Source organism: Sorex araneus, chromosome 3 (assembly GCF_027595985.1).
Source record: "Sorex araneus isolate mSorAra2 chromosome 3, mSorAra2.pri, whole genome shotgun sequence".
Classification (NCBI taxonomy): Eukaryota; Metazoa; Chordata; class Mammalia; order Eulipotyphla; family Soricidae; genus Sorex; species Sorex araneus.
The window spans coordinates 106086060-106100587 of NC_073304.1; positions in this window are offsets into that span (position 1 = coordinate 106086060).

Sequence of the window (14528 nt, forward strand, 5' to 3'; positions counted from 1 at the left end):
AACATTTCAGATGCATTAGCTACATTCAGATTTTGTTTAATCTCCCAATCAGAAACTCAATGCAAATAAGTAAACTGTAGCACTGTCATCCAGTTCATCAATTTGCTCGAACTGGCACCAGTAACATCTCCATTGTAAGACTTGTTGTTACTGTTTTGGGCACATTGAATATGCCACAGGTAGCTTGCCAGGCTCTGACATGTAGGAAGGGTACTCTCAGTAGCTTACTGGGCTCTCTGAGAGGGATGGAGGAATCAAACCCGGGTTGACCGCATGCAAGGCAAACACCCTACCCTCTGTGCTATCGCTCCAGTCCCAATACAAATAATTTTATTTCATTTTTCAGAGTGTTGTGCTAAAAATTTAACCATCCCTGTCATCCCATTGCTCATCGATTTGTTCGAGCGGGCACCAGTAACGTGTCTCATTGAGAGAATTATTGTTACTGTTTTTGGCATATCCAATGTGCACAGGTAGCTTGCCAGGCTCTGCCGCGCAGGCACAATACTCTCAGTACCTTGCTGGGCTCTCCTAGAGGGGCGGAGGAATCAAACTCGGGTCAGCCGCCTGAAAGGCGAATGTGCTACCAGCCAAAATATTTAAACATGTCAATTTAAACATTATTCATCCTAGACCTTTTTAGTATGTATCTAGAAACACCATTTTCCAGTAGCAAGGCAGTCACACCCAGAAACTGCCCCTTGGCGCCATTTAATCCTATCAACCTCCAACATCCAGAGACTATAAAACCAAGCTCCCAGAAGTGCTCGGCCACAATCATCTTATAGCGTAGTTCTCCCTCTAGGAGAACCTAGCAAACTACCAAGAGTTTTCCTGCCTGCATGAGAGATCCTGGCAAGCTCCCTGGGACATATTCATATGCCAAATACAGTAACAATGATGGCTCTCATTCTCCTGACCTTGAAAGAGCCTCTAATGCGGCACTGTTGGGAAGGATGAGAAAAGAGAGGCTGCTAAAATCTCAGGGCTACAATGAATGGAGACGTTACTGGGCCTGCTCAAGCAAATCAAGGTCAATGGGATGATAGTGATAGTGATAGTTGTAAAGTAACACACCACAGATAGTGATCTAAAAACACATTTGGGTCTGATTGCATGATAAATACTAGGAGAGAGCAAGCTAGGCAGTGATTCTTTGAATTATTAAAGGGACAAGAAAAGCAAAACTATCATAAATTGCAATAAATACTTGAAGTTAAGGACTGACTGAAGGTAAGAGGCATTTTCCTCAAGTGTTTTTGTGGAATCTCCAATAGTGAAATGGAGTTGGAGTGATATAACCTATGACAGGGACACATACCTCTTCTAGGAGCCTGACAATTTTTTTCCCCAAATTCCCTTGAAGTGTAACCATCAAGTTTCTCTACTTCAAATGCCTATAACAGAAGGTGGAGTATGGGTACCTTACAGCATAACCCCATTTTCTGTAGAGTCTTGGGATTTTCACATGTTTCTGCAAATTCTGTGAGATGTACTATTGACTTATGAAGACAAATGTTCTTTCTTGAATAGTTGTCATGTGTGGGAAGCTACTGAAACCATTCAAGTGGTTTTTATGTATATTAATTCATTTGCTAGTTCTTCACTGATCTCAGTATTTGCTTGAGTCTGACATGCACAATGGCTCCTTGTAATTTACCATCACACAATGATATTTTTGAGAAATAAATGGATATTTTTTTGAAAGCCTCTTTTTATAAGATTTGGGTTCATGTTTAGAAGGAACTGAACTGGGGCCCAGACAGTGACAATACAAACCTCTCTTTGATTGTTGGACAAGTGCACTTTCTTGTTAATTCTCTAAGAAATGTTCTCTTAAAAGAGTGTGCAGGTAAATTCAGTGATCTGCCCTTGTTAAACACTTATTTGTCCTAGAGCAGTCACATGTCAAATTCAATCTGTGACAATATCTATTCCTGACTAAATAAATATAAAACCTGTTGCTAGAGAACTCATAGGAATAACTAACAATTGGCTTATTGACAAAACAACAATACATAAAAATGTTTTCTGACATAATAATTATGATTTTCTTTTAATACATTAAAGTATTGGCATATTTATGTTGTCTCAAAATTTTAAATGTTAAGCAAAAAATTAAAATAATAAACTGCAGTTCTAAATAATTCTAAGTAATGCTTCAACCGAATTATGTCTCATTAGGCTGTCTATGTTGAATAAGCATCATAGAATTTCTTTGTTCCTTCTCTACATGATTATTTCCCAGGGTAGAAAAGTAGACTAATCTTCTGTTCATAAAATTCAAGTGAACTTAAAATTTAATTTAAAATTAATGTAATAAAGAGAAATGAACAACCATTAAATCGTTTTTATGTTTTTTTCTAATTTAAAAATTACCTTGCATTTCACTTCTACATAATATGTCATCTTATACCACCTTCTAATGCCATTTCAGCAAAATATATCACACATTTCTAGGCACTACTAAATTAAACAAAAATGAACAAAACATGTAAATAATGCCTCAAAGAGTAAATGACCTTTAAAAATGAAGTTCAAAGATCAATAGCAGTAAAGTAATTAAGTTGTTTTTTTTTAATTAACCCAGAGGAACAACTTTCATGTCATGACACTTTCAGTTGGTTCATTATTAATGACTTTAGTCATCACTTTACAAAATATTTTTTATTATAGTTAAATCATTTCCCACAATTTGCTTTTCTATTATCTATATGAACAGAACAAAAGTCTAGCAAACAAAAGCATCTCTTTTAGACCATTCCAATGTTGTACATGTTATTCTTCCTCTTCTTTTAATAGATAATTACTTTATTATTTAAAGATATCTGATTTCTTGGGACTTATACTGAGAAAAGTGGTTATATCAACTATAAAATGTTGCAACATATTGTACAGTTTGTAAGTTAACTAATATTTTTAAATTTTTTAATTTAATTTTATTTTTATAAAGTTGTTCACAATAATTTGTTAATTATTCTAACTAAATATTCTAGCACCAATTTTTAGTTAAATTACCATATGGAATTCTTGTTTTCCACATAAGGTAATACTGTCAGGCAGTACTGAGGAAAAGACAGTTCTTTTTGTCTTATGGATTATTATCTCAAATGAACCAGTTTTGCTGCCCATATAGTCTAGTCAACTGAAACTGGGCAGAAAAATCTTATTTTTCCACAATTTGTTGGCAGCCAGCATGCTGTAAAATTATGCATGTAGGATACACAAGGAGTTATGTAGGACAGAAGATGCTTCCTTCCTGTCTTCACATTATAGGTTCATTCAATAGCAGCTCCCATTAGTTTGTATTTAACCTTGGAGTGTCTGATGTGCAAAATCCCCTTAAAGGAACTAGTACCAGTAATATATAACTCTAGGTCCCTGTTAAGAATTACAAAATCTTACAAAATCTGTTTAAATATTTTTTTTAATGTAGTCACCTTGAGATACAGTTACAAAGCTTTCATGTTTGAGTTTTAATCATACAATGGTCAAACAGCCATCCCTCCACCAGTGCACATTTTCCGGCACCAATGTCCCTAGTATCCCTCCCATCCTACCCCTCTCCCTGCCTCTTTGGCAGACAATTTCCCCCATACTCTCTCTCTACTTTGGGGCATTATGCACAGTTTATTATTGTGTGTTTCTTGTTAGGTTTGGAAAGGTAGTACAGGGGCTAAGTTACTTGTCTTGCACATGACAGGTCCTGCTTGGATACCCAGGACCAAGAAGGTCCCCAAACACCCCAAACACAGAGCTAGGAGTAAGCACTGAGCACACCTAGGTATGGCCCAACATTCTGCAATTCCCTCCACAAAACAGAGAAATGCACTCTGATCATCAAGAGAGATAACTCAGGCACTAAGATACTTGCTGTGCATTTCATCAGTTCATATTTGCTCTCCAGTACTGCATCTGGTCCTCTGATGCAATATTGAGACACAGAGCCTCTGAACACCAATGTAAGTAGCCAAATCTGCACCCCACCAAAAAATACGTAATTTTATTTCTGTTTTAATTATCAGATGTAAAAAGATACAGTGCTTAATCTTGCAAAGTAAAAAATATATATGTATGTATATTATGCATATATATACATATATATATTACATGGGTAGTCTTCATGTTCACAACTAACAATTAACTGATGCACACTATACCACTATACATTTATAAAGGAACAAATAAATTTTATTTTTGCTTAAGGATTAGTGGCATACACATTAAAATGCAGAGAACAGGAAGCTTCTTTAAATAATTTGCACATAGTATTTAATTGTCTTAGTTAATTTTACCACTATAGCACAATACGTATTTCTTAGAAATGAGTGAGAATTGACACAGATTCACAACTACCACAATTGATGGAGTGGAACCAAAGAGATCAAATTTAATTGAAAATTATTCTATCTCTCATATTGAACTGACTACATGTATCCGTTTCTCATTAATTAGACCTTCTGATCTGGGAACTTTCTCCACTAAATAAAGCTTCTTCCTCAAATCTATTGCTTATTTCACATACCTCATCATTTCATCTTAGACAATTGATATGAGATGATTTCATACAAATTTCTGCTGTGTTACCCGCACTGCACATATGATTAATGCCTCAATATTTCAAACCAACTCATGATAAGTAGTGTTTATGGTAATGTTTCTATTTTTGAACAGATGTTTGACTTTTATTCTCTCAAAATGTGATAATATTTAACATTGGATATTAAAAGCAAAGTGCTCCTTAATTATTATTTTATCATTTTTGAAAAGCATGTTTCAGATAGAAAAAATAGGACTCATCTTTTGAAGACATTTGAGAGTCTGTATTGCCTAACGAAGGGGAAAAATAAAGGTGTCTGATGTTGTTCTAAAAAAAAATAATATCACTGTATCTCTGTAATTCCTTTGATCATCAATTTTCTGGAACAGGCACCAGTAATATCTCTATTCATCCTAGCCTAGAGATTTTAGCAGCCCCTCTTTCTTTTTTCTTTCTTTTTTTTAAAAAAAAATGTATTGAATCACCGTGAGATAGTTACAAGCTTTCATGTTTGGGTTACAATCACACAATGATCAAACACCCATCCCTCCACCAGTGCACATTCCCCACCACCAATATCCTCGTGTACCCCCCCTTTCCACCCTCCCCCTGCCTCCATGGCAGACAGTATTCCCCATACTCTCTCTACACTTTTGGGCATTATGATTTGAAACACAGACACTGAGAGGTCGTCATGTTTAGTCCATTTGCTACTTTCAGCACACATTTCCTATCCCTACTGATTCCTCCAGCCATCATTTTCTTAGTGATCCCTTCTCTATTCCATCTGCCTTCTCCCCTCCGCTCATGAAGCAGTCTTCCAGCTATGGGGCAATCCTCCTGGCCCTTGTATCTACTGTCTTTGGGTGTCAGTCTTATGTGATGTTATTCTATACTCCACAAATGAGTGCAGTCTTTTTTTTTTTTTTTTTTTGCTTTTTGGGTCACACCTGGCGATGCACAGGGGTTACTCCTGGCTCTGCACTCAGGAATTACCCCTGGCCATGCTCAGGGGACCATATGGGATGCTGGGATTTGAACCCAGGTCGGCCGCGTGCAAGGCAAATGCCCTACCCGCTGTGCTATCTCTCCAGCCCCCGAGTGCAGTCCTTTTATGTCTCTCTTTCTGACTCATTTCACTTAGCATTTCACTTAGCGTAATACTCTCCATGCCTATCCACTTATAAGTAAATTTCATGATTTCATTTATCCTATAGTATTCCATTTTGTACATCTACCAAAGTTTCTTTAACCAGTCATCTGTTCTAGGGTACTGGAGTTGTTTCCAGACTTGGGCTATTGTGAACAGTACTGGCAGCGTCTCTTTACTCATTCTTCCCAGCAGTGCCACATTGGAGGCTGTTTCAGGGTAAGGGGAATGAGACTCATAATTTTTACTGGTTTTGGCCTATCAAATGTGACACGGAGAGCTTTCCAGGCTCTGCCGTGCAGACAGGATGCTCTAGGTACATTACCAGGTTATCTGAAAAGGAGAATTAGGTTATAAGAGGTTTTCCGGGAGCATTGTTTTATAGTCTCTGAATCTTGGCCATTAATGAGATTACACGGTGCTGGGGGCAGTTTGGGGGTATGATTGACAAGCTACTGGAAAAAGGGGGATCTGTGTGGAAGATGCCAAGTCCTAATCTGAGCAGGCTTGGAAATCTCAACCTCAGGTCCATACAACTGGGTTCCTCTGCCAGTTCCTTCATGCGTGAGGCTTGTCTGGACGGGTGGAGAGGGGCCTTGAGCATGACTGTGACTGGGTTCTTTTGGATATAAAGACAGTTCTTTCAAGCTATTTATGTATGTAAAAGTAATCAGTTATTTTAATTTAATAAAACATTCACCTAGTTATTAACTTAAATGAATTATGGCTATTCATCACAAATTTATGCTGCTACTGAGTTTCAGATTTGGGTTGGTTTTTATTTTTATTTTACAATAAAATAAAAGTTCAATTTTGATGGGGTTCGAACAGTAGGCAACAAATCATAGAGTGAATATATATATTCATATGAATATATAGGCAAAAAATCATAGAGTGAAAATATATATTCATATGAATATATATATGTATATATGTGTGGAGAGCCTGGAAAGCTATCGAGAGTATCCCGCCCGTACGGAAGAGCCTGGCAATCTCCCTGTGGCATATTCGACATGCCAAAAACAGTAACAATAACAGGTCTTATTACCCTGAACCTGAAAGAGCCTCCAATATGGCAGATTTGGGAAAACGAGTAGGGAGAAGCTGCCAAAAATCTAAGGGCTGGGACGAATGGAGATGTTACTGGTGCCTGCTTGAGTAAATTGATGAACAACAGGATGACAGTGACAGTCATGCAGTGAATAAAATAAAAGTTCAGTTTAAGAAATATAATGTGGGTGGGGATGGTGGGAGGGATACTGGGAACATTGGTGGAGGAGAATGGACACAAGTGGAGGGATGTAAACTACCACTGTATGATTGAAATGGAAACATGAAAGTTCATAAGTTTATAACTGTACCTCATGCTTATTATTTACCAATAATTTATTTGAGAAGAATGATAATCCTTAGCAATTCTTTAGCAATCTCTTATTGTTAGGGTTGAGCAGACCTCTACCTGGGGAAGCACAGAGGAATGAGACTGAGACAACTCTTTGTGCAAACACACAGGCTTTATTCAAGCCAACATGTCAGGACCCTACAGCATGCCTGAGAGCCAGGGGCTGAGGGCCTCAAACTCAAAAAGCAAACAGTTTTTGTACCGTTTTGGGAAAAAAAAAGGGGGGGGATCACACCTATTGGATCAAAGGGAATCACACTTATTGGATCAAAGGGAATCACACCTATATCACTTAATTTGCTAATCTCAACATTTGTTAACTGTTAACTGTTTCCATGCAGCAAATATTTGCTTACAGTTCCTAGAGCAGTTTGTTGGCCCATTTGGTGACCGTTTCCTGCCCAGTGGTAGGTCGCGAAAACATCTTTCAAAGCAGCCAAGCAGTTACAAAGGCAAATTCAGCTTTAGCAGAAGGGAGTTTTTAACCCTGCTCTCCTCTTCATTATAAAGTTAAACTCTGCCTGTAGAAAAACTGGTACTGTTTATTATGTGTAAGTGTTTTTTTTTTAAATGGATCCTGTCCAAGACATCTTTGTACACTCTCCTTTTTGTAGGCTTTTAAATCATCTTATCGAATACATTCAGACATGTTTTATATGTGCTTTGTAGCTCAGGTTGAAGAGTTGTTTCCTTTCATAATATGCTGCCACATTGATAGGCCACTAGTGCAATGACAAAAAGTTTTCTAAAAGAAGCTATTGTTCCCTTTGTCTTCTAATCGCAGCTTAATAACATGCATATTGAATCTTGCCCTTAACATATGGTATTTTCATTACGCTCACAGAAAGTTGAGGGTAAGCTTTACATTTCAAAGCTACTGACATTTCTTCTTTGCAGCTCAAAAGAAATGTCCAGATCCCATAGCCCTTTGTTTTAGATGAAACTTCATCTTTTGATATACAAAGTCTTTTGATATACAAAGGCAGATGGCCATACCACACAAAGAGAAGAGCTCAATGTCACTGCATAATAAAAAAAATAGAGTTGACAGACAATTGTAATAAAGCAAGAGTAAAATTAACAGGTCTATGGAAATAGGAACGGAGAGTTAGATGAACAAGAATTAAGTAATCCCAGAGGAAATATGTAATATGAACAATTATATTTAAACTAAAAATTTTGGGTGGGGATGGAGAACTAGTACAGCAAGTAAGATATTTGCATGAAGTCAAATCAAGTTCTTCCTTTGTATTCCAATCTCACTGCATGCCCCATTCCCACCTAACACTCCTGACTCCCTGCACCCAGCCTCATAATCTTAGTTCTCCACCCTATCCCCCAGAGTTGGGGGTAGCTAATACACATAGGTGTGGTTGCACAATCAACAGATGTCAAGCCCTTCCCTCAGGGGAAACTTCTAGGACAAAATCTCATCCTGCAAGGAGATCTGCCCAAGGGTGGAATACCATCTGGGTGTATTACTTTCCCCCTTTCCTTAGTCCATATTCTTTTAAACAGTCATATTAAATTTACTTCTTAATAATATTTCTAGTCACTTTGTATGGACACAGTATGAGGTACATTAAGCTTATAGGGTGACTCTCCTGGTGGACATCTCACTATAGATCCCAGATTACAGTCCTCAGACCAGATTAGTCCTTCCTAACCCCAGCAGGGTTCATATTCACTTACTCCTTTTTGGGTCATAACAGTTTGTCCATGACCATGCTCTTAACCTATAAGTTGTATAGTGCTTGGTCTGTCCCTTTTAAGTGTCAGGGTAGCTAGCAGCTAACCCTGAGTCCATTCAAGTTCCTTTCTTGGGACCCTCCTTTCGGGGTGCTAGGAACTAAGGGCAACTGAGGCTTAAGTTGAGTAAATGTGACAAATGTCCAGGAGTCATTTATTCAGAGTCATTTAACTTCCAAATTACAAAAGCATAGCATTAACTGTCTTTCTGTGTCTATACAAAAGAACATTGCTCTAACGTAAATTATGCAAAAGACAAAAAGAAAGACAGAAGCAATATTTCACATGCACATACAAAACTTAGGTCCTAGAAGAATCTGACTTTATAAATCACAGAGTCTGATTTGTGGATAGAAGTGACTAACAGATAGGGGAGGCTGAGCACAACGGAGAGGTTAGATATAAATGGGAGTGCCTTTGGAGCCCTGGAATGGGTGTAACTCAATAAACCTAAGCTCCATGTGGCAGAGGAGAAAGGACAAACCAATGTTATCCAACAAATACCACATATGACCCCAAACTCCACCAAGGTAGATTCCTAAAGACTAGAAGTATGTTCTGAGCCCTACCACTAGCTACAGTTTCGAAAACAAACAAATAAATGGGAGGAACTGGCCCAGAACAGACCACAGGAATCAATTTAGCTTTCTTAAGACTCTTTTTACAGGAGCCCGCATGGCAGAATAACTTGATTTTCTGGCCCTGAGCAAGGAATTCGGATACTGGGGCCCCTGGGTCGCAAGAAGGGTGGTGGTCAGACCAGATAACCAGATGCTTCTCACAAGACCCATATCACAAGACCCAGGACTGCCCCCAGAACCGGGACATTCCTGAATATTGGCATGAATACTGATCTCTAAAACCATAGGCTAAGGAGTGATGTCCTTTTAAATGGACTGGTTAAGAAGGTTTGTAATATTACAAATCTATGGGCTATGAAATGTGCGGGCTCTGTTGTAACAGCCGGGGAAGGCCTATAGATGATCTCCTTTGGAGAAGCTCGGGGTCTTGCCCAACCTGCTGGACCTATGTGTCCGCATAGGTGGCTGGACCCTGGCTAGCCAGTCTTACAATAAACCCTGCTTGCTGTTTGCGGTCTCTGGAGTCTCTTTGTCATTACAGGGAGATCTCGGGAGATCTCGATCCGTACCCTAACAATAAATAAGGAAAGCAAATAAATAAATAAATGAAATTAAAAGAACGGGGTATCACTAGTTAGTATTTGGTTAAATAATTAAGCTACTGATGTAACAGAAAATTGGTAGTTGATTAAAAAAAAAAGCACCAAAGACTGTCATGACAATGGGTCCAGAAAATGCAGAAGACATGGTTTTCAAACATGTCTATATAGGAGCTCTTTGTCTTACAACATTGCATGCCTTAAACCCAATACAAAGGGATCACACATTCACATAGTTTAGAACTTCAGAGGACATTTGACAGGAAAACAACAGAAAAATAAAAGTTTTCATTTCTTCCTTACTTTCCCTCCTGCTCCCTGAGGGAAAAGTCTAATTGATCATTCAAGCAATCATTAAAACATTTATTATTAAATAATAAGTCATTATTAAGCCATAAATATTTGATCAGTAAGCAAATCCTACCTTTGACAGACATATGAATATGTGAGGTAGGTGATAGTAAACGATTTGGATGAGGTTATGAGATAAGGTGATAAGACTGAGAAACTGCATAGATATTTAAAAATTTCTCTCCAGAGTGGAGTAGATTATTTATGCCCATGAGAAACCCTACCCGGTCCTTATGATTTCTGTGAGCATTCCCCTTTAAAGCAGAGCAAGCACCAGTCAATCCCAGAAGATGAATGACAGAACTCTAGGAATTATATGATGATTATACTACTTTAACATATCAGATATCATGGCTGCTGATAAGTTACTTTCGCCATGGCAACTTCTGGAAGACATTCAATGTGTTCAGGGCTTTACATCCCAATAAATCTCCACTTATTCAGTGAGGAAAGAGAAGCAGAATTTTGGGAGAATAAAAAGTCAGGAGAAAAAAAGCAGCAGATCATGTGTCTTTCTTAGATATCCCACTTCCTATGGCATGCTTTCTTCCCTATTCCCCAGATAAAAATGTTTCACTCCACCAGCTAAGGCATACTTGCTCCTTATAGTTTCTTAAGAAAGAAAAGTCTGTTACAAATTCACTATGCTTTCCAGAAAATCTTCTTGGAGAGACACAAGAATAAGGCAAGGTACTAAACATACCACTAGCCTTGACAATACTTTGACAGTATTTCTTGCACCTCGACTAAACAATAAAACAATTACTTAATTTTGTTGTTTATTTCCTGTTGTTTTTTTATTGCAATGTGAATCTGGGGATATAGTACGGTGGGCTGGGATTTGATCCCCAGCAGCACCTATGGTCCCACAAGAGCCACCAAAAGTGATTTCTGAGAGGAGGACATTTTATTTGTGGGACAAAAATAAAATCTTTATTGTAATAACATTCATATAAAACAAAACTGTACACTTTAGTAAAATTTAGTTTATTCACAGTGCTGCATAACTATCATCATTACCATATCCAAAATATTCTTATTTCTTTCCAAATAAATTTCTATTCCACAAGGCAATTCTCACTCCATGAACCTTATGGCAACTGCTATTCTACTCTATCTTTATGGAATTGTTTATTTGGATATTTCATATAAAGTGAATAGCACAATTCTGTATGATTTCTTTCCTGTAGAAAAATGTACTCAAGATTCTTCTATAGTTCCGTGTATCAATATATGATTTCTTTTTGATGCTAAAATGATAGAATTCCTACGGATATAAAACATTTTATTTGTGATTCATTTATTGAAAGACATTTGAGTTTGCACCTTTAGGTTATTATTAATAGACTGCTATGGACACTTGTTAAGAAATTTTGCTTAAACTCTTATTTGGAATTCTTTTGGGTACATAACCAGAAATGAAGTCACTGGTTTCACATAGTGATTTCAATGAATAAATTTAAGGAAAAGTCAAACTGTTTTCCACAACTTCCATGCTATATTACTTTCCATCAACATTGTTAACAGATCTCCATATTTCCACATTTTTGCCCACACTTATTACACTCATTTTCTTCCAATGTTTTACATGATGAGTCACATTGAATGTTCCAGTGGTAATTCATGTCATTTTGAATTGCATTTATAAAATGTTGAGCATATTTTTATGTGCCTGTTAGATATTATATAGGTACAGTGTTTTTGAAAAAACTGTCAAAATGGAATATTTTTGGTTTTTTAAAGACTTTATTCAGCTGGGACTATGGAGATAGTGCAAATGATAGAGCAACATGCCTACTATGTGCAATGTTCTGAATTTAGTCCCTCACACTACTGGATGTAGTCCTGTTTAAGCACAGCCTCACTGAACTGCGGGTAACTTTGGTGACCGCTGAGAAGTATAAAATGGGCTGTGACAATAGAGATTTGCTTTCGATTATGCTGGCCTCTAACTTTCTTCTTTTATTCTATTCGTCTTTGATGTTAAAATTATACGATATTTACAAGACATTCAAATTAATTATTGTTCTGCTTACAATGATAATTTAAGAATATTGAATGTTGGCTATTTTTATTTCACATCATTTTAATGTTTTTTGCTAGAATTTTGGGTTTTATTCTGGTTTGTGGCTTGAGACTGTTTTTTATTTTTTTATTCCCACTTGTACGTTTTATTAGAATTTAGTTAATGTTTTGGGGAAAATACAATTAGATGAATGCCTTTGTATTGAGATTTCATAATTATAAGTAATTACTTTGAATATGATTAAAATTTATAATGCATGTTTATGTACATTTACAATTGTCTATGTACCATTATATTTTTGTTGTCAATATGTTTTCATTCATTTTTTATAAGATTATACCTTACAAAGCTGTCTAAATGTTTAAAAATTTCTCTCTTTTTAAAGGCATTTTTATTTGCAAAACTGTTAATGTTACAATTTTTAAATACCACACTTTACACAGAATGTCTGCTGCCTTCAACATCATTCCATTGTTTCCACCCACTCCATTTACTCTACCACCTCCAATCCTCACCCCTGGAAAGCTTAGTTCTGAAGACCACTTCTCTAGTTCTGCTGCCTATGCCATTTGTTATTCCATGGCCATGTTTATTTCTTTCTCATATATGAGAGATCATTCTATATCTATTTTATCCTTACAACTTCACTCAGCTTTATGTCTTCCATTTCCATCCTTATAGTGGAAAATTGACGGATTTTATCTTTTTCTACGGCTTAGTAGTATTTAACTGTTAATAACAGTACCATCCACAAAATCCACAAAAAGTGAAAATAACTCAGAATTAGATCTCTAATGCAGAAATTATCTTCTGTTCAAAGGAAATATAAATTAAAGAGCATAGGCACACCTGTGTTTATTCTAATGTCATCAGGCAGCTGAGAAAAACATGGATTCTTTTTTTTTTTTTTCAGCAGAATGCTGAAAAATCTGCAGAATGTAGAACTTCGCACCACTAGAAAGGGAAGGGTTTTTACTTTTCTTTCTCTATGACTGATATAAAAACTTGGTAAAATCATCTTCTCTGCACACACACACACACAAATTTAGTCATTCTTTTACACTATCAGCTTTGTAAGCCAAAACACTATCATTTGACCTCAATAAAATATTTTTATTATCAATAGCAATTTGCTTTTTATCTTGGATTACCACTGATATTTCTCAGGGCCTGCTCCTAGTACATTGCTTCATTATATTCCCTGCAGTGCTTGGGAGAAAATGAGTTGCCAGGGAATAACCCAAGCCTCCCTCATTGCATCAGTGCACTAGACCTTTGAGCAATCTCCTTCAACCAGGACACTATATGTTACTCACATTGATAAAGCAGTATATGTAGCACTACAGCTGGAAAGGGTGATCTACAGACTATTTAGAGTAGCCCCTTCCCAAAATATTTAATAAAGGTCTCCTGAAGACTTGCCTCTATGGAATGTGAATAATTTTGATCAGAGATCAGTAGAGATCATATAAGCTCATAAGAAAATCTTATTTCTCTGAACAACTTAGGATAATGAACATTGGAGATACTACCCAGAATAAAAATTTTAACCAGAAATAATAATTCCATCAGAGATATGTGTCCATATGAAAGAAAACACCAAAGTTATGAATTCTGTTCTTTATGAATTTTCTTATTAGGAATATTTCATATAAAGTGGACCTCAGAGTTCTCAGAATTTTTTGCCTCATTTCTTTCATTTAGAAAGGTGTTTCCATGGGCTGGAGAGAAAGTACAGTCAATAGGATTCTTGCCTTTTATGCGACTGACCAGAGATGCATTCCATATAATCTCCAAGCACCACCAGGAATAATTATTGAATACAGAGCCAGGAGAAAGTCCGAGCAGCACCAGGTATGCACCAAAACAAACAAACACACACACAAAGTGTTTCTAGTGACTGAAGAGGTGCTGCAGCAGGGAGGATAGTTATTTGCATGACATGGAAAATACAAGCTCAATTCCTGGCACCCCATGTGGTTTCTTAAACCCCACAAAGATTATAACTGAGTTAAAATCCAGAAGTAAGCCCTGAGCCCATCTGGGTGTGCCCTTCACCCCTCTAAAGAAAAGCTTCCTACACTCCTCTGATGTGTATGTATCAATCAGTACATAATTAATTTTTGCTGA